At 41.8% G+C, this 27,526-nt stretch overlaps 1 long non-coding RNA gene across 1 annotated transcript in view; it reads left to right on the top strand.

The window, feature by feature from the left end:
* LOC131894575 (uncharacterized) overlaps positions 1–19,089 on the top strand; it is a 76,397-nt gene extending 57,308 nt beyond the window's left edge. The window contains exon 3 of the long non-coding RNA XR_009374951.1: positions 18,901–19,089. This is a non-coding gene — a long non-coding RNA (uncharacterized LOC131894575). The remainder of the gene's footprint in view (positions 1–18,900) is intronic.
* Positions 19,090–27,526: the final 8,437 nt, after the last annotated feature.

Here is a 27,526-nt window from a genome sequence, read left to right as displayed (position 1 = left end):
GATGAGAAAGGCCGTGGCCCACACCCCAGTGCAGGCACCACAGATGTGAGTGAAGCAGCCATGTGAATACTGCTGACTCACCAGTGCACAGATGGAAAGATCCACCTAACAGCACAAAGAGCTCCAGCCCTCTTGTGCCCACAGAGCTGGGTCCAGCACTCTGCTGGGTGATGCCCGCATTCCCCAGAGGCAAAACTAACCATGATGATAGGAAATAGCTATGGCTTCCTGACACCTTGTTTTGAGGGGTTCTAAAATAGACGAGTAGACTACTATTACACAAAAGGGAGTATTTACACATCTCACCATCCCCTACAAGTGTCTGTCTTTCAGCAGTGATTTTTTTTTTTACAAAATATTATTCCATCTTTTCTCCTCTTTAAAATAATTTGTGAAGATGTGAAGATAGAATACAAAGTAATGGACATCATTATGGTTTTGTGTGTGTGTGCGCGCACACGTGTGTGTGTGTGTGTGTGTGTGTGTGTGTGTGTGTGTGTGCATGCGTGGTAATACACTTGCGTACACTTTCTTTTTATTCAGCCCTTCCCCCGCTGCTGTTCCATTCTCTTCTCCCTAATGGTCCCTGTAGTGCGTTGAGTGACAAAGTATCCATGGACATTTGAGTCCTTGGCTTGCACCTGATAGTACTGTGTAGGGACGTTCAGGACCCCAGCCTTGCTGTAGGGAGTATGTCACTGGGGATGGACTCTGAGAGTTTAAAGATTTCTAGTGCACTCTCACCACTTAGTGTTTATGGTAAAGGATACGAAATCTAACCTTCCTGCTCTAGTCATCATGCCTGCTGCTTGCTGCCATGCCTCCCAGTTGTGACGGGCTTTTACCCACCTGGAACTGTAAGCCCCAAATAAACCCTTCCTTCTTTAAGTTGAGTTGCTCATGGTATTTTATTAAAGCAATATAGAAGTAACTAATACAGTCCCCCTCTTTGCTCAAAATAGATCCACCTACTGTTCCCGTATCATTTGCATCCCTTTACCCTCTTACTGATCTTCCTTCCTTCAAGATCTCTTCCTCTCCTCTCATGGACCCTCTGGTCTCCCCTATATATAAATTTACATCTAAATTCCAAATGTGAGAGGAAAAATTCTATTTGCCTTTCTGAGCCTGGATTATTGGGAATATTACAACAAATTACAAAGGATCATTAAAGCACAAAATCCAAGGATCATTTGGGAATACTTTGAAAAGTCATATTGGAAACATCAGAAAATATAAAAGAAATAAATAAATTCCTGGATATATATGACTTACCTAAATTAAATCAATGAGACATAAATCTATACCAAGCAATGAGATCAATGCAGGATTACAAAAAAATCTCCCAAAAGGAAATAAAATCTAAGATTGGATAGACATCCTGCCAGACTCTACCTTTAAGGAAGTGCTAAGAGAAATAATTCTCAAGCTGTTCGACGTAGTAGAAAGGGAAGGAACATTCAATCTAGGGATCCAACATTTCCCTAATACAGAAAGAACACAAGAACATATGGGGGGTAGAGAAAGAGGGAGAAAGAGAGAGAGAGAGAGAGAGAGAGAGAGAGAGAGAGAGAGAGAGAGAGAGAGAGCGCTTTAGATCAGTTTCCTGAGAGCGCTTTAGATCAGTTTTCTGATGGACACAGACACAAATTTTCTTCACAATATATTCTCAAATCTAATTTAAGAATACCCCATGACTGAGTTGACATGATCCCATGGGGAAAGGGTAAGAGTGGTATACCAAACACAAATCAGTAAATGCAACACAATCCATAAACAAGCTTAAGGTTAAAAATTCTCATAATTCTCTTAATAGAAACAGAATGGGACTTTGCAAAGCTCAACCCCCTTCTTGATAAAAGCTCTGAAGAAACTAGGAATAGAAGAAACGTATTGCAATATATAAAAACATATAAGCAACATTATACTAAACATCAAAAAACAGATTTCCACCCAAATCCTGAATGAGGTGAAGGTACCCTTTCTCTCTGCTCTTACTCAATAGAGTGTTCAGTGTGTTCAGTCTTAGCTAGAGACAAGAGAAAGACATACAAAGGATTTTTTAAAAAGCCAGAAAGGAATCAAATTATTCCTACTTGCAGATGACATGACTCGCTGCTGAAAAGACTTTGAAAACTCTTAAACCTGATAAACGCTCTCAGAAAACCAGCAGGACAGGAAGCCAACAAGAAGAAACCAGTCGCCTTTCTATATATCCATAACAAGCTTCCAAAAGTAAATCAGTAAAGAATCATATTTACAACAGCTTCAAATAAATAAAAATAAATGGCTTAGAATAAATCTCACCAAGGAGGCAAAAAACATCTATGGTGAAACTTTAAGACACTAAAGACAGAAACAGAAGACAGTGAAGTGCTGTGGGATGTATGGCAAATGTGTTGCTAATTAATCAATAAAACACTGATTGGCCGTTGGCTAGGCAGGAAGTATAGGCGGGGCAAGGAGGAGAAAAAAGCTGGGAAGTGGAAGGCTGAGTCAGAGAGACACTGCCAGCCGCCACCATGACAAACAGCTTGTGAAAATGCCGGTAAGCCACGAGCCATGTGGCAAGGTATAGATTAAAGGAAATGGATTAATTTAAGCTATAGGAACAGTTAGCAAGAAGCCTGCCACGGCCATACAGTTTGAAAGCAACATAAGTCTCTGTGTTTACTTGGTCGGGTCTGAGAGGCTGTGGGACTGGCAGGTGAAAGAGATTTGCCCTGACTGTGGGCCAGGCAGGAAAACTCTAGCTACAGTGAAGACACTTCCTATGCTCATGGATTGGCAGTTAATACTGTGAAAACAGCCATGCCACCAAAAGCAATTATAAATTAAATGCAGTACCCACCAAAATTCCAACTGCGTCCTAACAGAACTAGGGAAACAACGCTAAAATTTATATAGACGTAAAAAAGTCTCTGAGTAACCAAAACGAGCCTGAGCAAAGAGTAATGCTGCAGTAATGTGAATGCATCATCATTTACAATCCCAACAATACTGCAGAGCCATAGTGGCAAATACTGCGTGGTGTAGACCAATGGAATAGAACAGAGGACCCCGATAGACACCCACAGCAGCAAGCATTCGGTTTTCATAAAGCTGCCAAAAACATACATCAGAAAGATGTCCTTTTCAATAAACGTGCGAAGGAAACTGGGTGGCCCCACACAGAGGGATAAAACTAGATCCTTGTCACTCATCTTGCATGAGGTCAATTCCAAGTAGATCAAACCCCTTAATAACGGCACCTGGAACTGTGAAACTACTAGAAGAAAACACAGAGGAACACTTCGAAATATTGGCATAGGAAAGGGCTTTCTGAGGACTCCCACAGCCCAGGAATCTAACTCAAGAACTGGCAAGTGACATTGCATGAAATTAACAAGCTTGTGCATTGTGGTGGAAATAATCACCAGCATGAAGAAACCTTTGCTGTCTGTATTATTTATCTGTGCTTCTCTCTGTTGTATGGCAATCAAACCTTGATATAAAGTTGAATGTTAAAGACCCACAAATGTCTTGATAGGAGATTAACAGAATTTAGTAGCAGGGAAAAGTGACCAAACTGTCCAGAACCCTAATCAAATAGAGAAGCCACCCCACAAAAGGTACTTCTACTCATAATCACCTGGGCTGTGCATCTGCAGGCCGCTTCATGATTTTTTTTGATTGTATAAGTCCTTATTAAGAATTTAACTCTTTTATTTTTTTCTCTGAACTTGCTCTTTCCACTTTCCAGTGGGTGATGTCCATAGGCCACGTTTCTTTCCATGTTCACTGACATTTTTTTTAAGACATGAAGTAGACGGTGCTCTGAGCAGGATAGGCAGCCACAGCAAACAGCTCTTGTTTGTTCTGGGGTTTTCCTTCGGGGGAGAGGGCTGTTTTTCTGTTTTGGTTTGTTTTTTTTTCTTCATGGTTTTTGTGGACTATCTGCCACTTAGGAGCAGCCGTTTATTTTAATAAGGCCCCAAACTTAGGAATCCTTCATCAGTGTACATTTCCTTGTTCTGGCAATTCTAGTTTCCTATAATCAAATATCTTTAAGATTGGATATTTGACAAAAGCATAGATAATAGGTTAGTTAGCAGGTCTGTTTACAGTAAACTGAATGATTATAATTTAAAGAAGTTTTAAATAATCTTTTATCAAAACTGAGGCTTTTAACAAGAAAACAGCGTCACCCTTTCTGTGTAGCAAGCTCGCCATCTACTGACAGGATCGCTTCTTTTTTTTTTAATGCAAAAGGAAGTTTTAAACGTAATACAGCTGCATGTAAATACTGATATTAATATTTAAAGACATAACCATTTAATAGGTAGCTTCTAGTAAAAAAAAAAAAGCCTTAGGCTAAGCCCTGGGGGAGACAGAGAGGAGACTGATATCGTAGTGAGATTCAAAATAATTGCTGTTTGGTAGGACACAGAGAAAGCTCACACGACTTACTTAGCAAAATTAGGAAGCATCCTGTACTGGAGAAGCACAAGGAGCCTGGCAAGAAGCCCTCCCCACCATCAAAACCTTGAAGAGGGGCTGCCTCCTCCACACTCCACACCCTGCTTCTTCTGCTACCCCCCCAAGCAGCCACTGCACACCAGAGAAATGTGTGATGTTGTAGATAACTGCTTAGCTCACCATTTTGGAAGAGGTGCTAAACGGCATGAGATGGACTAATTCTCGTGTCAAAACTGTAAATCAGAGCTTATAGTTATAGCTTACGGTGGTTGCAGATGGCTACGCCCCAAGAGCACGGCTCCTGGCTTTGTCTGCTTCGAGGGCCATAGCAGCTACTGCTGCAGATGAAGGGAAATATTCTGGTCTGATCCCTACCTCCGAGTACATGTTACAGGTGGTCAAATGCTCAGGTAAATGAAAACAAGACAGTTACTTATCAATGTCTAACATATTGCTTACTTAAAACTCGTACATGTATCATAAAAATGATTATCCTAATTAACCAGACCACAAGAAGAATACTGTTGTCCACACCCTATCCACCTGCAAAGCTTAACTCTATGAATATTAAAGCCATGTCCAAGGCTAGGGAAGGCAGGACCCTGTGTGGGTTTCCTCAGCCGCTGTTCCCACAGGCTCACAGACTGTTCGCTTCAGTGGCCTGTATTGTGGGTGACTGGAGTGCGTGGTTTTATTCTCACCTAGTAACATGGTTTGTGTCGGTGAACTGAACCAACAACGTTACAAACTAAAGCTTAAAATGCCTGTGGAATTCATCACAGGGTGTGTGAACCCTGGGACAGGTGAAAGGAGACCTTGTTTTCCCAAAATAAAAACTAAAGATCCCCCGAGTATGCAGGCACATTAAGATTCTAGTCTCTTGGGGAGATAGAAGGCATTTCATTTTAGAATAAAGTTCTAAATTTGCTGGTGCCAATTTAAAGGGGGAAAAGTGATTTTTTTCCTTTGAGAGTTACTACATTTAAGTCGCAAATCTTGTTTATGATGTTATGATCATCTTATTTGTAACCAAGATTGTTTGGAAGGGAGAATATTACTACAAAAGGCAGACGGAGTGTAAGTCAGACAAGGGTTTAGCTTTCATTTAAGGAAGCTGTTATTCCATTCCTTTGGTTTTTTTCCAGTGAACTATTTGTATACGTTCCTCTCAACCATTAACCTACTGGGACATAGATAGAAAGGCCCTCTCTTCCCCCAGTTTATAGACAGTGAGCCCACACTTGGGAACAGAGGCATTCATGCCTGATGTGGGAGTTGTTATTTTTTCCTTGGCTGTAAATACGAACTCGAGATATTTTGGGTAAGCAGTCTTATTTTATACAGAATATATATATATATATATATATATATATATATATATATATATATATATATAAAGTCCTGGAGGTGTTTGGAAATCTAGCTGTACCAAAAACTTCATGAGTGACCCCCAATAATGCGCCAAGCCTCTCAGTGTCTAGAGAACAACTTCCTTCAGAAGGTAAATACCAAATTCATCTGCCCAATGATATAAAGGCAAGTGCTGAGTGTTCAGAATACAGTAAAAGTGCTTATTATTGCTGCCAATATCAGCACCACATCACAGCAATTGCTACCTTCACCACCACCACCACCATTATTAGGACCACCATCACCACAATCGTTACCATCATTACCATCATCACCACTGTTATCATCCTCGTCACCACAATCATCACTACCATCATCAACATCACCACCAGTGTTATCATCCTCGTCACCACAATCATCACCATCATCAACACCACCAGTGTTATCATCCTCATCACCATAATCATCACCATCATCAACATCACCACCAGTGTTATCATCCTCATCACCATAATCATCTCTACCATCAACATCACCACAAGTTTTATCATCCTCATCACCACAATCATCACCACCATCATCATCATCACCACCATCTTTAGCATCACTCTCACCATCAATCAATCTCACCATCATCATCATAAACAGCTTTCTGGTTTGTTTCAATGAAAGTCTGTTTTACGAAGGCAAAAATCTCCTTCAAGAAGTCTACCTTTTTGAACTAACCACCTCCCACAGGCCCCCACAGGCCACACCCTCTAAAAACCCATTTAGGGATTAGGTTTCCACATCTGCATTTGAGAAGATGCAATCACAGCAGAGCTGGTTCAAGAATTCCCAAGAGGTGTTGTCCAGAAAATGCATGAAGTTGTTTTTCTTTAATCTCCTTTTAAGCATTAATCTATAAGAAATCATCGTATCTTTGAATAGAAAGTAAAAAGTGTAATAACATTAATGAATCTATACGTGTCAGAACCTTGGACTGAGAAAATCAGATGCAAACTTGGCCCAGCTCTCCCACAAATGATCTGGTGCAGTGGTTTGCAGTAAACTAACCTTTTTTTTTTTTTTTTTTTTTTTGTGCCTTAATTCTCACATGTCTGGATTTATTCTCAAATAAAAGGCATTGTTATTAGAACATTTAGTTTTAAAGATTTATGCATTACTCTAAAACAATTCATATTCCATTTTCTAATGACAAAAAGTGAAATTCCATTCTTAAAATGTTGATGCTCTGAACATTTTTTCCATTCTGTTGTTTTTTATCTATTTACATGGCCACACCCACTAGCAGTGCCCACTTCCTCATGCCTGATATTTACATAGTCACATCCACTAGCAGTACCCACCTCTTCACCCCTAAGTATTTACATGGCCACACCCACTAGTTGCCAGTGCCTAGAGAGGCAGCAGCACATTGCCAGTCTGCTTGTGTTGACCTTATAGTGTCAATCTCACATTTAATTTACTGAGTGAGTCAGTGTCAGGAGCCCTCAGAACTTTCTGCAGCCTTCAGTGTTTGCCCTGTTTGCTTTTACTTTTCTTCAGAAATAGCAGTTTCTTTCCAGAGTTTCTAGAGAGTAAACCACATCAGAAAGTGAATGGATCCCCAATGTAGAGGTTAGAATTAATGAGGCCCCCTCACTATGAGCAGTAATGGTCCGGTAGCACAGGAGCATGGGTTCCACGGGGCACTAGTGCCTGCAGATTCCCATGACGTATAAGGACATCACTTCTTAGAACAGTGGTTCTCAACCTTCCTAAGGCTGCGACCCTTTAATACAGTTCCTCATGTTGTAGTGACTCCCAACCACAAAACGATTTCATTGCTACCTCATAGTTGTAATTTTGCTACTGTTATGAATGGTAATATAAACATTCAGGACATCTGATGTGCGATCCCTGTGGGGTTGAAACCCCAGAGGTTGAGAACCACTATCACAGAGTCTGTTTTCTTCATGGTCATTTTATCTTATGCTGAAATCATATTGTTAGATTTCATTTAAAATGCTTATAAATAATACATTATTGAAGCTTATCCCCTCCTCATCTCCTCTTCTTTTTTCCTCCCTCCCTCCCTTTCCCTCCTCCCCTCTCTAACTTTCCTTTTCTTTCCCTAATACTGTTTTGTAAATCTATACCATAAAGCTGTCTACCTCACAGATAAAATGATTCTCTTCTTAGAAATGGCAGAGTTCTGTAGACACTGATGACCTGCCTGCCTCACCTGTTCTCAGTCCAGCAGCCAGAATCCAATGTCACTTCTTCCATGTACCCTACAAACCTTGGACAACCAGCCAGAGACTCATATCTGACCTAGGTATGAAAGGAACAACCTAATGAAATAGCAAATAGCATTGCCTGAAAGTCAACTTCTTCCACCCCCACACCCCTCCCAGAGCACCCATTCAGAGACAGCCCAGAAAACCTTCCCAGCAAACATTCTCACATCACCTGCTCCTCTGGAGGAGACATTGCTCCTTAGAGGCACAGGGCTCCTCCCAAGCAGCCAGCTAAGAGAATCCCTCCTGGAAGCCCCCACCTTCCCACCAGCTCTCTGTGGGTCTGGTGATGGTGAAGATTATAGTGATGACATCCTCAACAGTGGGGATATCTAAGTGCTTGTGGGATGTTTCTTACATTGTGGATTCAGTCTTTCTTGGGATACATTTGGGCGTGTGTCTTCCACATTTGAATGACTCCTTTCACTCTTCTGATGGTGTTTTTGATAAAGGAAATCACAAATTTCATGCTATCCAGTCAGTCTCTCACTCTGGGATTGGCACTGACCACTGGTGACTAAAGTGAGGCATGGCATGCAGAACAAGTTTCAGAATCATAGACCAGCCACAGCCTGACTCCATCCCAAGTGACTGGGAAGTGGACAATACAGTTGGAGGGTCAGTTGGTGCCTGGCGAAGGTGGAGCTAACTGGGGCCTGTCTGAAGCCCGAGAAATGAGCTCACTGTTCCCTCACCCACGCTGGGTTCACCTTGAACCTACCCTGTCAGTTTCCTTTCTCCCTGCTCTAAATGTTGCTACCATCCAAGGTCAGGTTTCTTCATGACTCATCTTCCTGCATTCATGTCTTCAAAGACCTGACCCTGTTCTAGACATTTCCATGGCACATATAGGTAATGACCCTGGACCCAGACCTCTGTCAGGGACTTCCCTACTGTGCAAAAAGGGCCAGCCCCCTGCATAGTAATCCACTTAGGAACTGTAAGATGAGCATTGTTCCTCTGTCCTGCCTTGCTGGTTTAGGTGACACTCAGAAGCACACTGCATTAGCTGCTGTACTTACAGCATAGTGCTATCATTGTGAGCACACTGGACTGAGGATCTACTTATTTATTCAAAAGTCACACTTTAAGCACATGCTAAATAGTCCATTGAACACAGATTTGATAGATGGAATTTCCAGAAACTAAATGCACAATGAAAACACAACAGAGATGGAATATCATGGAAACTGAAGTGAAATTGTCCTGTCATTGAAATATGTCCTCTGGCTAAAAATCATTACCTTGGTCTCCCAAATTATGACAATGGTATGGGTGTGGTACAAAAGTTATACTGAAATTTGTTGTGAAAGTGCATCCTCTAACACTGTGAAGAGGCAGGAAGCCAAGCCCACTTTATTCTGGCAATATTGACAGGTGCATAGATGAAGAGGTGCCTCAGTCTGTAGAGTAAGGGACTGGCTCTGCTGATCTGAACATCAGTGCTGTTCTGAACATAAAAAAAGGACAAGAAAATCCATTCTACAGTTAAACACACTTTTTTATTTATACAACAGCTGGGATACTTAAAACAACCAAACATCTATTGGAGGCTGCATAGACAAAGAAAATGGTGTGTGTGTGTGTGTGTGTGTGTGTGTGTGTGTGTGTGTGTGTGTGTGACAGAGACAGAGAGACAGAGGCAGAGACAGACCGACAGACAGAGACAGACAGAGAGAGAGACAGAGGGGGGTGTTGGGTGTTTATATAGGTGTTTATATAAGTCTCTGGAATCCAAAATCAACCCAAATATGAAACTTTCTGATGTCATGAATAGAAAATCCCATACCATGAAACTGTTTCATGCATAAATATTTTAAGATCATACAAATGGCCTTTACACCATGTGTAAGGTATCTGTAAGATTCAAATGGATGATGTGTTGGAGCTGTGAGATATCCCCCAAAAACCTCATTCTGAATATGCAAATAGTCCATCACCCAAGTACCCCTCACAGGTTCGGGGTCGGCTAGAACCCTACTTCACAGGTGACAAAGGAAGGCTCACAGGACAGGATGTGAGGCTAGTGTTGTCAGTGTGACAGGATCTGGAATTCTGCAGATCATTTAGCCTTTGTCCATGCCTATCAGGGATTACATTGATTAGGTTGAGGTGGGAAAACTCACACTAAAACCAGGCAGGCAGCTTCATTCCCTTGTTTTGGGTCCTGGGTTGCACTAAAAAAAAAGGAGAAAGTCACCCAAGCAGCTGTTCATTGATCTCTTCCTCCTGACGGTGTACATAATGTGGCCCGTTGTAGACTCCAATCTCTAGAACTTCTCCATGATGGACTATATACTCAACCAAAATGGAGACCAAACTCTTTCTCCTTTAAGTGGCTTTTGTCAGAGCACTTTATCATGGCAACAGGAAAAGTGACTAACCACACAGGGCACATTGCATACCCTGCTAACCAAGACAATAAATGCCCTTAGTCAATTCTGAATTGGAATCTGTATCCACCCAAACTCCATGCTCTGAGCCCCTATGTTGAGTACGCATCTTTTTAGGTACCCAAATGTGGTTGGGTACCCACCTGTATTGTAGTATCTATCTATGTTGGAGCATCCATCTCAGTTGTCTTCTTGAACAAAGGAGTGAAATGTAAAGATTCCATTTTCATTCTGCTTGGATGGTGACAGAGCACAGGGGCAGGTACCAATGTCTGACATCAGGATGGTCCATGATTCTACTCTCCCCTTCTGAGATTGTTAATCACTTTCATAGTGGGTCCTCACCTGGGAGCATGGGAAATATCTTGAGTGTTTGCTTTGGACCCATGCACAAGATCTCACAAGTATGAAATAATTCAGTTAAATAAAATGAACATCCTTGTTGGAAGGATCCTGGGCTTTGAATACAAATCTTCTTCTACTGAGGACCCGGTGACAAATAATTCCTGCTGAATGACACTTGGCTTTGAATTACACCATCTAGTTCTAGCAAATAAGGAAAAGGTTGATGTATCTGACCGTAAATCTAAGCAATAGCATATGTTTTACTTATATAGTGAGAAAATATGTTCGAGGAAACAGCAGGACCTTCTCCAAGCCAATCAGCGACTCTGATAGGATCATAATCACGCAACCTCTTAGGGGATTTTCTTACTAAGTGCAGAATCCCTCGGGGGATTCTGTGAGGGGTAACACTTTGAAATTGAAGCTGATTATTGAAAGTATAGGAAAAACTATGAATGAGATGGTATGTGTTTGTGTGTTTGAATGATACTACTTTATTAGAATTTATTCCAAGTGGTTTTTATGTAATCTCTCTTATTAACACTTCAAGGGTGGAGTTATTTAGTATGTTGAATTTCATGTTTATGTTATCTTGTACCATAATGGTCAGATCATGACTAAGTCTATTTATCTAAAATCCAGCCTGTAGCAGGGGTACCTAAAACCTTAGCATTGAGAGGCTGAGGCAGGAGGACTGCAAGGTTGACAGCCTCAGCTACATTGGGAGAGTTTCTCAAAAAAACAATAAGAAAAAAAATCTAACACAATTTCTATTTTTTACTCTTCCAAGATTATTCTTTTAAAATTTTCAAATACTATATTTTCAACCAACTAAAACTCAATATATATTCCTAAAACACAAGGATTCTTAAAAAAGAAAATGTCCTAATATCCTCCCTAAGTATGGTATCTTCTTAGGATTCTGTAAGATGCAGCAAATCCCCAAATGTCCCTAATGGCAGTGTTATCTGGGTACTGGTTATCTTTGTCTCATCTAAAGGAACCGAGTGCTCTATGTGGCTGTGGCTGGGCACTCCTTCTTCTAAGCTAGACTCATCCCAGGAAACCTTGGGCTATAAAACCTTCCCTAGTCCAGACTTTGTAGCTGGAGTACACTAAGACTATTTTCTTACCTCTGCAATTAAACAGCAATCAGTTTATAATGCTCTCTCAATTTCAAATTTGAAAAAATTCTGAATTTCCTTCTTTCTGGTTAAAAACTGCTTCCTAGGTATTGGGAGCCTATGGGAACACCATTAAACCTGCTTGTCCTTCTTTTTAATTCAATTTTATACTTATTGTCCTTACTTTCAGCCATTATTTCAAATGGTGCTTTGCAATTATGATATTACGGTTTATGTTTTTAACATCTTGACTGAATATTTCTGCAGAGTCCTCCCCGTCTGTTCCAGATGGAATGATTCCCCGCAGTTATCCTCCTGTCTTCACTCCTGGAAACTGACAGCTACCTTATTGGAAAAATGTCTGTGCAGAGGCCCTTAACTAAGGTCCTCTAGGTGAGGTCAGCTAAATGTTCTGGGCCTGCCTCAAGCCCGTGACAAGTTGGCATGGGAAGGGCACAGAGCCAGCCAGACAGAAGAAGAGACAGTCACACAAAGATGGAGGCATATGGATGCCTGCTCATTCTTTGCTGATAATAACAGGAAATCTCTGAATGGCAGCTAGAAGGACCCGTGCAAGCCTCTAAGTTATGTTACCCTGCTCAAGAAATACAGACTTTGGATTTTTGACCTTCAGAACTGTGGGAAATGACATTTCTGCTGTTTAACTTACTTAACTGTAGCATTTGGCTATAAGAGCCACAGAAATTCAAGGGTACCATTTGCCTGGAATGAACTTCTGTTTAAGAAAATCATGGTGAATCGTGATGACATTTTGGTTAATATTTTAAAATAATAAGTTAGATTCTTGGTGTCATCCCAATACAGTGAATTGAGACTTGGATTTTGTGATTTTTGAACATGGTTTATGTCCACCAGCAGCTTGATGTTTTCCTCTCATTGTTTCTTCTGCTTGTGCCTGTGACCACAGCTTTTGCAAGCCCCGGTCTGCAGCAATAATCTGCTTCCAGAAAATAGAAAATGCTCCAGAATCCTCCTCAGGTTTTCACGCCCTAGATCTGGACTCAGTCAATTTTCCTTGATACATATACATACCGTGGTATATACAGAATAATTAAATCATGGGGCACACTCTGGATTGCAATATTTACTTCTCTACTATCTAATTGATAAAAATAAAACCATCAATTTTATACTTCTATCCAACTTCATTTTTTTTCTAGCTACCAAGTAACAGGGTACAAGTAAAATTGTACATATTCAAGTATGCAGTGTTTTGACTGAGCACATACATATGTCATGACACGGTTGGAATATTTAAATTAACAGCCCAGCTATAATCTCACAGGGTATTTTCTTTGTTTTCATTCTTATTTAGTTTCTTTTTCTTTTTCTTTTCTTCTTAATGATGAGAACATGCCACATCAACTCTCCTATCCAATTTCAAGTAAGCAATACAGTGTCCTTAATGACCCAGGGCTATTTAAAGCAAAGAGGAGCCTCTGACCACTTTATTTTAAGCTCATTCTCACATTCACTCTGTTGCTACAATGAAATGAACCGAGAGGTGAGGAAGATGATCCTAGAGCCAAACTTACGATCAAAATGGAATTGAAATATAACCGTTTGCAGCAAATACAGCATGAAGAAGACAATACAGACAACATAATCTTAGAACAAAACTTTGTGTGCACAGCATGAAGAAGACAATACAGACAACATAATCTTAGAACAAAACTTTGTGTACAAATGTGTGAATGTGGTGCAAGTGTGTGTGTGTGTGTGTGTGTGTGTGTGTGTGTGTGTAGGGATATGCATATATGTAGGTTTGTGTGTGGTTATGCTTTTGTACGCATGGTATGTGTATGTGCTCATGTATTATGGTGTGTGTGTGTGTGTGTGTGTGTGTGTGTGTGTGTGTGCTCATGTATTATGGTGTGTGTGTGTGTGCTCATGTATTATGGTGTGTGTGTGTGTGTGCTCATGTATTATGGTGTGTGTGTGTGTGTGCTCATGTATTATGATGTGTGTGTGTGTGTGTGTGTGTGTGTGTGTGTAGGGGTGTATGTTGTGTGGAGGTGTGTGTGTGTGTGTGCATGTGTGTAGGGGTGTGTACATGCAGGCAGGGCCAGAGGACAGCATTCCTCTCTCTATCCCTTTTTATCCCTCACTATCCTCCTCTATCACTCCCTACTTTATTCCTTTGGGGCAGAGTCTCTCTCTGAACCTGGGACTCACTGTGTTTTCTCAGCTAGGCTAGAAGCCAGCAAGCCTCCCTAAATCCTGCTGTCTTCATCTACTTCAGTAAAGGCGTTACAGGTGGGACCAGGACACCCTGCTTGTCACATGGTGCTGGGCTCCTCATGCTTCCCACTGAGCTATCTCCAGAGCCCCACAAGGGAAGGGTTTGCCATTTTCAAGGTCCCATACCAGTCAACCCATCTAGAGAATCCTGAATGTGAGGAACTTCAAACTGTTAGGAAATAGTTGTAGTTTAAACTTCAGATGACAGGTTGGTCTTTTTCCACCCACAATTTATAGTTCTTGCATATTGAATGAAAATGTGATTAATTAAAGCAGAATATCAACCACACTTGATTTATAAGAGCAGGACCATTAGTTACTGTAAATATCACTTCAAATTGTGCTAATTGTGAAATAGGAGCATGAAAGTAAATGTTCCATGAAAAAAATATTAATACATCGACTTCTGCTGGTAACTCTTCGATTTAGTCATTCAAAGAAGTTTAGTTCTCTGCTTAATCAGAACCCAGAAGCTAAACTGGGCACAGAAGGAAGAGAAAGACAAACCCCTTCCTAACTACGGATGCCATTTCCATCATCTGAAAACAGGAGTTGACACCAGAAAATGGATGCTGCAGCTTGATGGGGCACGTCTGCACCTGAATTGTGTATACCTTCTCTCTAGAATGTTCCATGATTTCCTGTGGGTGTGCATGTGTGGAGCCCATGCGCATATGTGGAGAACAGAGGTTCACTGGTATCCTCCCCAATCTCTTTCCACCTTGTATTTCGAATCGCTCACAAACCTGGAACTTGCTGTTGGAACTATATTGATTAACCAGTGAGCTCCAAGGATTTGCCTACCCCTGCCTTCTGTCCACGCAGCACTGGATTTACAGATGCGTGCTGCCACACCCAGATTTTACTTGGTGCTGGGAATCCAAATAGAGTTCCTCTTGCTTGGGCAGCAGGTCCTTCATCCCACCAGCCATCTCCCCAGGACCCAGGCTTCCTGTTCTGCAGTATACTGACAGCATGCTGCCTTACCTTCAGCACGGACACTCAGGGCCATGCTTTTCTACCCCAGAACTGCCAGTACACTTTCCCACCGCATTCCTTGATCCTCTCATGTGTGACCGACCACAAATGCTCAAGATTGATATTCAAGATGTATAATCCACAAATTCACTAACTTATAACCAGAGATCTTTTGAAACCCATCCCATCCCCCACCACAGTAATTCCAAATATCATGAGTTCATACAAACTCATGAAACTCCAGGGTTGTATTTCACTCTTCAATTTCCTTCTTACCTGGTATGTTCTTAAAGTTTAAAAGTTCCATCTCTGGGCTGAGCTACTCCCTCTTCCTCTCTGTTTTCTCTGAGGCTGTTCCGTCTGCCTCACGCTTTCTCATTTTAAATTCTGATGCTTCACTTTGCATGGCTTTCTCTCTATGCCGAGTTTCTCACTCATTTGTGGAGAGTACATTCAGTTTCTCTTCACTGAGCATAAGTGCAATGACTTCTTTACATCCACGTCTGCAGTTCAACATCTGGACTGTTTCAGGTGGCTTCTGGCTCATTTCTTTTCTATTGAAAATATAGTCTACTTTCTTAGTTCTTTGTATGTCAGGTCATTTGGGATTACACCTTAGAAATTGAGCTGGGTGAGCTATGAGGATCCTTTTTCTCTTTTCGTGTATGTTGGCTGATTCTTTTGCTTGGCTTAACCTGGCTAGCCTGTTCAGACCTGTCTGTTGCTGGACTGATCTGAGCTTTTCCTAGGTATGATTTTTATCTCCATCCCTCATGTGGGGAAATTTTGGAATCCACAATATCACCCTACCCCCACATCTTATATTTATATTTTATTCTGCTCTCACATTCTTTCCATTTTCTCTTCTGTGGTATTTCCTAAGCTTTGGGAGGGATGGTATAGACATCCCAGAAGGCAGACCCTTCTGGGAAGTCAAGGCTTAGCCTCACATTTGGTGAAGGAGCCAGTCACCCCAACTCCAGCATCTTCGTTTCCAAGATAAAGAAACTGAATCCTCAGTACCTGAAGATAAGTCCCATATTTCCAAGGACCACCCGCAGAACCAAAACTGGACTCAAGGCTTCTATCCTAGCTGATATTCTGTGTCCCCAGTGTTAGCTCTGTAGAATAAAGTACCAGGTATAGTCAAAAGAGACCAGAAAATGTACCCATTCAGATTTACCGAAGAGACTGGGTCTGTGCTAACAAACTTCTCCTAAACAAAACTCAGGTGCTGGAATTTTGGTGGTAAATTCTGCCAGATAATTAAAGGAAAATTAATACTGAGCAAACAGAAGCCCTTCCAAAAAATAAAAAAGAAGAGCATTTCATTTTGTGAGGCTAGTGTTACCCAGAAACATAAGGATGTGAAATACAATGAAGAGGATCTGATTCCAGCAAACATGACTCTCCTAGCACTTCTCCATGTCAATCATTAAAAAAACAAACAAACTGCTGTATAGTCCTGTCATTAAGTCCCCAGTAAACACTGACAGACTTCAACAGCTGTACATTATTAAAGCCATCCTAATGGCATCTGTGAAGACCATCTAGTGGCACCAAATCTGGAGAAGAAGACCCTGCTTTCCTTCTAGGACATCCAGGGAGCTCTCATCCTGCCATTGAGCAGGCAGACACAAGCCTACGGAATAGAGTAGAATAAGAATGTAGGGTAATAGCTACAAGTAGTAAAAAGCAAAAAGAAAGAAAGAAAAGGAGACAGATGCTTCGAAACATTGATGGATTCAGACTATAGCATCGTATAACCATGGGAAAGAGTGCAAGAACTGAGAAAGGTAGAATTGTTAAATGGGGCGGGGCACATTTCCAAAGCTTCCTGAACAGACTGCCTCATATAGACAGATCCAGGGATTCTGAAACACAGAGCTGGGAAGAGTGAGTGCCTCTGAACACCTGGAATGTATGAAACAGTTGATGACAGACCCCTGCTGAGCTGATCCTGTCTGGTCTTACTATACTCCTCACTACCACACTCAGGGAGTGAGGCACTGATCTCCCAGGCACCTGTCAACTCACACTTCCCAATTCACCCAGTGAAACCCTTCATGCCTGGGAAATCCAGGAATTACCTTGTGACCTTGGCTGTACAGATGCAGCTAAGAATCAACAGTATTTGAAGAGAGGTAAACGTGGAATTTCTCACCACAGTCAGCCACCACACAGTAGAACTTTCATGTCAGAATTTGATGGGACCAGTCAATGACAAGGAGTAAAAAGAATTTTGTTACAAGGGACAAACATCGGACAGCTATAAGAACTGCAGTAAGCAAGGTCCACACTAGGAGGGGGTCACGCACACACCTACCTTAGATGCAGACACAGACCTTAGGCAAGACCTGGAGCGGATGGAGATCTTTCTGACCTCTTCAGAGATCAGGGAAGCTGCAAAGGGGAGCCACACTGAGCTCCACAGCCACACAGGGTTAGCTCTAGTTGCTCTGAGTTACTGCTCGTCACCAAAACACCTTTTCAAAACTCTGGTGGACTCAAAAGATACGGTCTGTTTACGTGGGACTGCTGAGCGATGCCAGTGTAATAAAAAATAAAATGAAATATACTGCTGCACAAACAATGGAACATGCTGACATTTTTGAAAATTGTTCTTATTGCCATGAGCTGAAAGTTCTCATGGTGAGGATGTGATTTCATTTTGCATTTTGTTCCAAAGGATTCCCACATCTTTTCTCAAGGAACACAATATTCTCCCTCCATCTTAACTAGGGTTTATTTTCAAACAATAGGGATAATGGGGGTGACTATAAACACATAGGATAAATTAGGATACACATAAATATGGGCTAGACTAGAAAATCTTAGCATTATATCAATATTCCCAGTATATTTTTGAGGAAAAACAATTATAGTGGACAAGAAGTCAAACAATGGAGTTACATTGAAGTAGAACAGTGGAAAAAAGATGATACATCTTAAATTTCAGTTTGATTGGACTGAGATGTGTTTTAGAGCTCAGTAAAGCATACTTTTAGGTGTGTCTGAGGGCATGCTTCCAGAGAATATTGGCTTAGGGGCGACAGCCCTTTCTCAACATAGATGCCACCACCATAGACACTAGGGGTAGAATTAAATGGGGAAGGAGAAAGCCCACAGTCACAAACCTCACCCCTACCCCATTCCATCATGACCTTCTTGGCATGTATGGTGTTTTGAATAAGAAATGTTCCCCATAGTCTTTGATGTTTGAATACTTGGTCACGGTTGATGATAGTGTTTGGGAGGTTTAGGTGCTGTGGCCTTCTCAAAGAAGCGTGTGTTAGAATTCTGCCCTTACTCCAGCTGCATGACTGCACATGCGCAGTTCAGGAGTAAAGCAAGGGGTCTTGTGTCTTACATCATTAGTGTGCATTGGTGACTACATGCGCGGTGTGGTCACACAATCAGCGAATTTGTGGTGTAGCTCCATAAGCCCGCCTGTGTGCATGTTCACCTGGAACCCTTAAAAAGCTGGACGCAGACCCCACCCTCTCTACTCTGCTCTGCTCTCTACCCCTGCCATCTTTCTCTCTGCTCTCTGCACATGCTCCTTCCCAGGCCTGGTTCTCTTGTTACCCCCCCCCACACACACACACACACAGCCCTCTTCCTCCTGATACAACTCTGAATCTGATACTGGGTTCTGTCGTGACCATGACCTTTCTGCGTGGTAACAAATGCCATATATCATTTCAGCGTGTCACTGGAATTGGTCTTGGAGAATTAAGAGCCTCACCCTACTTCTGGTTGGCTCTGTCTGCTTCCTACTTGCTGCTCAAGATGTGATACCTGTCCACCATGCCTGCCATGTGCTGCTCTGGTGTTCCTGCCATTAGGGACTCTCACTTTCTGGAACCGTAAGCCATTATAAACTCTTTTACTTAAGTTACCTTGGTCATGGTGTTTATTACCACAATAGAAAAGTAACTAATATATTGTGACAGTCTGGAACCTCCCAAACTGTGATCTGAAATAAGTCTTTTCTCCCATGAGTTGTTTCTGTCAACTATTCTGGTTGATTATAGTGGGGAGAGTAAATGATCAGACAAAAAGGTAAGTGGAATCCTAGAGTCTTTTGCACAATAACCACATTGTCAATCACAATGCGGTCCATATGACATCTGAGAAGAGCTGTGGGTGGTCCAGAGACAATAGTTGATTAACAGTAAAACCAAACAAGACAGATTTTCATGTACATACACACACACACACACACACACACACACACACACACACACACACACACGCTAGATTGAAAAGATCATGGAATCACAACATCACTAATGACTAGTTTCAATGATATGATTTTGGTAAGAAGAGTCAAGTCAAAAGAGGCACAGACAAAGTTGGATATAGTAGTGCATGCCTTTAATCCCAGTACTTGGGAGGCAGAGGCAGGAGGATCTCTGGAGTCTGAGGCCAGCCTGGTCCTAGATAGTAAGTTCCAGGCCAGCCAGGGCTACATAGAGAGACTCTGCTCCCCTCAAAAGACACAGATGAGAGTCTCTCTAAATCTATCACCAATGGTCCCCCTGTGGAATGTGGACAGCTCTTTGGAACATATCACTTTAATTGAAAATAGAGTTTTTGCAAGATTTACAATTTAAGTAAGGTTGTCACTTCACCCATGGGAACAATGTACAGTCAAATGACAAAGTATCTGAAACAGGCCTTAACCAGGGATACACAAGCTTCTGGGGGTCTCTATGGTCACACAAAGGGCAAAATCAATTATCCGGTTGATGATAAGAAGTACATAAGCAGTGTTGCCAACTGGGATGCTCTCAGAAGCCCATGTTCAGGTTTCTTTTATCCCTTTTTATCAGGTCCAAAGCTCCAGAGCCCCAGGGTGCAGTGGCAGGAAATCAGAAGAAGTCACACTGTCAGCATAGCGTGGTCGAGCAAACCAGCACAAAGCAATAAAGAGCCAAGACTTCTAGAAACACTATCAGAGGCTCCCCCTAGCCCAGTGACAGGGAGCTAACAGAGGACATTGCTCCAAGTAGCTTTTCATAGTAATGTGCATGCTCTGTGCCAAACAAGAATGCAAGCTAAACCCTTCCTTATAGAAACACAGTGTGTTTGTGTGCAAACATGAGATGCAGGCAAAACCAACCAGTCACTCTCTTTGCAATAAATAGCAAACCCAAAGCATGATGGCATTAGGTTTCAAAACAATGGGGCTTAACTACAAAAACACAATGATGGAACCCAGGAGGCTAATCAAAAGACAAGGAGTGTGGGGATCCAGGAAACCTGGGAGAAGAAAAACTGTCCATTTGCACACACAACATCTCAGGATGGAATAAATACAACAAAGAGCAAAACACAACAGAATTGCCTGGAGATGTAACTCAGGGGTAAAGTTCCTGCCTTGCATACACACAAGGGCTTGGGTTCAATCCTAAGTACAGAAACAAAACAATGGGTATTTGTAAACCTTGGTTGAAAAGAAGAGAGGAAGAGAAAGATCATAAATAACGAACACAAAGGAAATAAAGCACCCAACCATGGGAAAGGTGTGACCCAAGAGAAGAGCCAAACACCATGTTCCAAATTAATATAAGACCTATAGTTGTAGTTAAATGGATCATTGATGAGTGATAATAAAAAAATAGGACTCATGAATAAAGGACAATTCATTATAAGCATTTTTAGCAGTGGTCATTCACCTGAAATCCCCTTCATTTTTTCAATAAGCTGTTTTTTTGGAATATATCTTTTAGAAATTTGCATTTCACCATAACAACTCATTCATCTTATGTAGCTGGAGTTTTCTCCAATTCTGCCTGGCCCAGGTCAGGACAAATCTCTCTCACCTGCCAGTCCTGCAGCCGCTCAGACCCAACCAAGTAAACACACAGAGACTTATATTGTTTACAAACTGTATGGCCGTGGCAGGCTTCTTGCTATCTACTTCTTCTATCTTAAATTAACCCATTTCTACTAATCTATAAGTTGCCATGTGGCTCGTGGCTTACTGGTATCTTAACATCTTCTCATGGTAGCGGCTGGCAATGTTTCTGTGCCTCAGCCTTCCACTTCCCAGAATTCTCCTTTCTCCTTGTCCTGCCTATCCTTCCTGCCTGGCTACTGGCCAATAAGTGTTTTATTTATTAACCAATCAGAGCAACACATTTAACATACAGAACATCCCACAGCAATCTTAGTTTCAGCATTTCCTTCATGTGTTTATCTCCCTACTATATCATGTCCTAAAATCAGCCAACTTGAATTTGATCCTAGAAACACCACACTGGGGACCAGTCCTTTAGCACATGGGACACATGGGCCTGGTCTTCATGAAGTACTGTCCCTGTGAGTTGTCGTCTACTCATTCCAGCTAATTGCGTTTGTCAGTTTGCTCTGAGAGTCTGGAATATTCTTCTGAGTAATGAAGTTTTAGGTAAGGCCTGTCAGCCATCTTTAATTTCCCTGTATTGAATACATATTTTGATAATGCCATTATTGGTTTTATGTGAAAATACAGCAGTGGACATTTGCAAACTTCCAGATTACATAGAATGTATGATGGCTGAGTGCCGGAGGAAAGCACATTCAAAATGCACCACTGTTGGAGGCTTCTGAAAGTCTGGAATTTTCCCTCGGGCATCTCCCAGGCTACAGAATGGAACTACAGGTCATATTGCTTTGTTGGATGTCCCCACTTACACATGCGATCACAAACCACAAAGTGCTGTGTCAGCATGACTTGTGTATCAGACCCGATCCGTTATGATTTCATAATGATTAACATGTCCAAAAATAATTTACTTTGCTGTAGGCACAAACCCAATTTCTTAGGTGAGTGGCAGTGCCCAGTAGATGATTGAGGATGCAATGGTCAGTGTCTTGTCTGCTTATCCCCTGGAGTGAAGCACACAGCAAATGCCTAACAATTGAGAGGCAATTTTATTTTCTAATCACATTAGTGTTGGGAGTACACAGAAAAATAATATTCTGAGAGAAATGGCTTCATCATTTCAAGCACTGACCACAAGTCTAGGTGGAGGACACTCCATCCAGGAGGCACGAAATGAGAATCCTCAAGCCTGCGGCTATCCAGGCTTGAAGCCTGCTTTCCCAGGGGCATATTCCATTAGACCACTTTCCATTTATTTGTATTTGTTCATTTTAAAAAAGGGGGAAGTTCTTTATTTTATGTGTATGTGTGTTTTGTCTACAGGTATGACATATGTGCCTGGTGCTTATGGAGGCCAGAAGAGGGTCTTTGATGCCCAGAAACTGGAGTTACAGATGGTTGTGAGCTGCCATGTGGATACTAGGAACTGAATATACATTCTCCAGAAGAGTCGTGAGGGTTCCTAACCACTGAGCCATCTCTCCAGCCCTATTTGCTCATGTTTAAATCACTCCTTTTAGTCTCTTATCTGAAAACATGAAATTTTGTATTTTGTCCATGGTTTTTACTTACTAATTCACCAAAGTACTGCTCTTGCAGAGGATCCATGGTCAGTTTCCAGTACCCGCATCAGGGTCCTCACAACTGCCTTGCAACTCCAGCTCCAGATAATCTAATACCCTCCCTAGACTCACTGGGCACCTGCACTAATGTTCACATACTCACACACAAATACAAACGCACATACATAATTTGAAAAGTACTCAAAATAATTTTTTTTAAATATTATTAGTTTAAATCTCCCAAGAATTGAGTGGTGTGTTTTAAGGTCCTATCCTGCGGTTCTACTTTAACAGTTTTATAGTCTAAAACCTTGGTACCAAACACCGAACAGCTTGGTAAAAAAATAAATTTAACTTAACTGAACATTGTGCCCCCAGCGTTATAAGTCCTTTCGAGCACCAGCATCTCTCTGTTTTGTATGCTAATGGAAGAAGAGAAGGCAGCCTGGTGTGGCAGTGAGAACTACTATTCCAGCACTTAGGGGGAGGCTGGGGCAGGGAAAGTTTGAGGTCACCCCACTGAGGTCCTGTTTCTAAGAAAAGGAAAACAAGAAGAAAAGAAAAATAGACAGGACAAGGTAGAGTCACAGGATTCATACAAAGTAGAGTCATGGGATTCCTATCTGGTTTCTCCGTGGCTACTTCCTCACTAGCTTCTGGGTCCAATCCCAGCGTAATGAGAGGCCACGGAAGAGGAGGTAGGCCACGGAAGAGGAGGCGGGACACAATCAGGTATCCAGTTCTCATTTGCCTTTGTAAACAAACACAAGGATCTGCGAACTCAGAGCTCTACAGAGGTGATGGCTGAGGAGTTACTTTATGGGATAATGAGAACAGAATCCTCGGCTTAAAATCTGTCTGCCCAGGAGCCAAGTTATTGCCTCATAAAACAGGGTAAAGATTCTATAACCACTTAATTAGCAAGAAAGACATTTATTGCTCCTTTTACTGGAATTTCATTAGACAATTCCTCGGTGAACATCTCTAAAAATGAATCCGACTAGGCTGGGTTAGTATGCGTATAAGCTAACCAAGATTCCAGTGATTATGGGTGAGCATGGAATTGGGCTGTTATATAAAAGGTGACTGAGCAAATGACTTCAAATAAATAACTCTGGTGACATCAGCTCTCAGAGAATACATGAGAAACAGGCAAAGCTCACCATGCCAGGCTCAGAACACTTTGGAGTTTCCTTAAATCTGAAGATGAGCCCAACATACCAATGATGGCTAATCTTGGTTGTCACACTTAAGAAGAGGGTACTTCGACTGAAGAATTGCCTCCAGCAGCATGGTCTGTTGGCACGTCTATTGGGTATTTTCTTGATTTCTGATTGAACTGATGTAGCCTACCTCACGATGGGAGGAACCGTTCTCATGAAGGTAGTCCTGGGCTGTTTAAGAAAACTAGTGATTAGAGGATGTCAAGCACAGTGAGCAGCATTCCTCTGTGGTTTTTGCTTCAAGGCCTGTCTTGATTTTCTGCCTTTGCTTCCCTTCATGATAGGCTATAACCTGTAAGATGAAATAAACACTTTCCTCCCCAAAGTGCTTTTATCATGATGTTTATCACAGCAACATAAAAGCAAAAAAAAGGGGGGGGGGCATCATTCCCTTCTAATGGAGCGACAGCTCTGTGGACCAAGTGGAAAGAACTCAGGAATTCTCAGCAGCCTCAAGCAGGTAGCAGAGGTGGGATCCCTTGCACTTGTCACATGGGGGACTTCTAAGGAGCAGGTGGATTCAGCACTTATGAGGGTTAGGGGGCTTTTTGGAGAAAGAAGTTACCTGGAGAACTCCGGTGCCCACTATGGAATCATGAAGATGCATTTGTCCCAACCTCTAGCCACAATTTGAAGAAATACCAGGGGTCTATCCCAAGACACCTGCTCAACCAGCTGCAGAGATTAGTCCTGAAGGATGGAAAGGGTTGTGTGGGAGATCATCTGATTCCACCCAGTCTTATGAGGTCAGATGATGTATATACATCTCTTCCAGGTTGAATATGACTTTCTTGTCTTGAATTAGGTGGTTATCCTCACCAGCATCAGTCCCTCATAACACCAATCTTGTAGCATCCCTTCATGGGGGTAAGAGCACAGGGTTTCACACAGCTCACAGAAACCAGGAGCCTTCTTGAGATCCTTTAAGGCCCTTCCCTCATCTCAGGAGATTGTGTAAGAGGTTGAAGCTTCCTCCAGGATTAGGACATTTCAGTGGTGTAGCTGTCTACCCCTGAATTATCCAGGAGAAATCTTGATAGTTTAGCTGCCTTTAGTATACCCTGTATACTAAACCCTATGCTTTGACAAATATTACACTTACATATATACTATTAATTAATAAATTAAATATAAAAGACATGATCATGTCTCCCTCATGTACTCTTGTTTTTGTCCTAACTTGACACCTAGTTATCACCTCCATGGATAGCTTTTAAATATTTACTTGTATTATTTTTAAATTACATGCACATGTATGTTTGTGTGTACATGTACTTAAGTACAAGCGCCCACAGAGGCCAGAAGCGGGCATCAGATCTCCTAGAGCTGGTGTCCAGGCAGCTGTGAGTGAGCCCCAAGATGTGGGTCCTTGGCAACAGCAGCATGCACTCTAACTGCCCACCTCTCTAACTCCTCCTTTGGATGTTTAAAGTTGAATGACTGGCCCATGTCACCATCAGGGGGTTTCTCTGAGAGTGCAAACCCTGTACCATGTCACCTTTGAAAGTGTGCCTTCTGGAAAGGCCCCATTTATCCCCATAAACACAGGCTCAGATCAGCCTAATCCCACTGTTTCTCATTCAGTCTGTGAGTCAATTTCAGAACCATCATCACCTCATGGAGTGAAGCCTTCCTGTCCAGCATGTAGCACATCTTCAGCAGGTCTGCCCCATTGTCTCTGGATGTTTTATATAAGTGTTCTGAATCTCCCTGTTAAAACTTCTCATAGTTATCAGATTTCCTTTTCACTATAAATCCATTTCCGCTGTTTTCTATCTATGATTACAAATTCAAACCATCGTTAGTATATAGAAGTTCCCATTTATTTCCCATATTAGCTATTGTCTTCAGTAAATGAGTTAAATAGCCTCTTTATCTCTGACTTCGAGCTTTGGTTCTGATTATACATTCTAGGTAATCATTTATTTGTGAAAAGACGTTTTGTTCTTTCTCTGTCCTTCCCCTGTGGGAGGCACGCAGGACTAGGGACATCTTGGTTCGTTCCCCTTGGTGTCACTTCAGACACATGGCAAAGAGAACTCATTCTCTGCCTCTAGGCAAAACCTCAGGAAGTGTCTATATCTTAAGCATAAAAGAACCTAGAGAATTTCTAATCGAGAGACTTTTGTGCATAACGACAGTGTCCTTTCTCGGGAACTGTGGCACTATTTTGTCTGTTTCCAGCCTTGCTCCCTGCCACCATCTGCCCCTACTCCTCCATCATTCTACCGACTGATTTGGTGCGAGGTTGATGCTCTCAACCTCTCTCATTTGAAGGTGTATTTCTGCCAGGTGCTTCTGCAGAATCTGTCCCCCGTGACACCCCACTCACCCTGCTTTGTAAATTCTCCTTGAGTCCTCTGCCTCCTCCGCAGCCTTCCTCATCACCTAACATTGTCTTCCTTTGGGTTCCTTTCCATCCTTTTAGGCTTTAGCCACACTTAAACCAATTTTATACGTATACAACACAGGTGCCTATCCACATACAGTTTTTATCTTTCTGAATTTCAAAAGAACTGCAAAAAATTAACAACAAAAAACTAAACTGCCAATCAGAAAATGAAATGGGTTAATACAATGAACAGATAGTACTCCAAACACAAATGGCTTAGAGGTATTTTATTGATAGTAATGGGAGGAAGATAAAAGAGAATAGGAGGACAGAGTGATCGGAACACATTATGTTCATGTATGAGATCAAGAACAAAATTAATTTAAAAAAATGTCATCATAGTTTTTAAATAATGTTTAGCATACCTAGTCATTAGAAAAATGCGAATTTAAACTACCTTAAGGTATAGCCATTATCAAGAATGGCCATTATCAAGAAATCTGACTCCAGGTGGTGGTGACCCATGCCTTTAATCCAAGCACATGGGAGGCAGAAGCAGAAGGATCTCTATGAGTTCAAGGCCAGCCTGGTCTACAAAGTGAGTTCCTGGACAGCCAGTTCTACACAGAGAAATCATCTCAGAAAGCCAAAGAGAGAGAGAAAGAGATACAGAGACAGAGACAGAGAGACAGAGAGCTGACAACAAATGTTAGAGAGGATGCTGCTTGAGGAATACAAGCTGGTATAGCCATTGTGGAAATCAGAGTGGAGGTTGCTCAAAACACTAAAAATAGAACTACCATTTGACTCAGCTATACCACTTCTATGAGTATATCCAAAGTCCCCATCTCCTACCACAAAGACACTTGATATCCATGTTTTATTTCTACTCAACTCATGAAAGAAGGAAGTGGAACCAGCCTAGCTGTCCATCACCAGATGTTAAGTTTTAACTCTAAGGCATCTTTAACTCTAAGGTTTCTGCCACATTCATGCACTTCCCCTTCAGTGTTAGAGGAGGGGCAGCTGTGACTCTGAGGAGACCCAAGAGTGGGACCCCTTTCTTCAACTACTTACCTTGAAAACATTGTAGTTTTGTCATTCAAACCATGCTTTCTAGTTTCTTAAAAAAAAAAAAAAACAGACAGATGAAAGAGAGGAGGCAGAGGAGGAGGAAGGAAGGAAAGAAGGAAGGAAGGAAGGAAGAGCACAGGAGACAGACAAAAGATGTTGGTCAATAAAGAAAGTCGGTACTTTCAAGTGTACTGGGGGAGGGAGAAGCCTGTGACACCGAATGTCCCCTGAGAGGAGGAGATCAGGGTATTGTGAGCTGGTGCAGTAT

Source organism: Peromyscus eremicus, chromosome 17 (assembly GCF_949786415.1).
Source record: "Peromyscus eremicus chromosome 17, PerEre_H2_v1, whole genome shotgun sequence".
Classification (NCBI taxonomy): domain Eukaryota; kingdom Metazoa; phylum Chordata; class Mammalia; order Rodentia; family Cricetidae; genus Peromyscus; species Peromyscus eremicus.
Note: the sequence above shows the minus strand (reverse complement) of the source record. Positions and strands in the feature narration are given on the sequence as shown.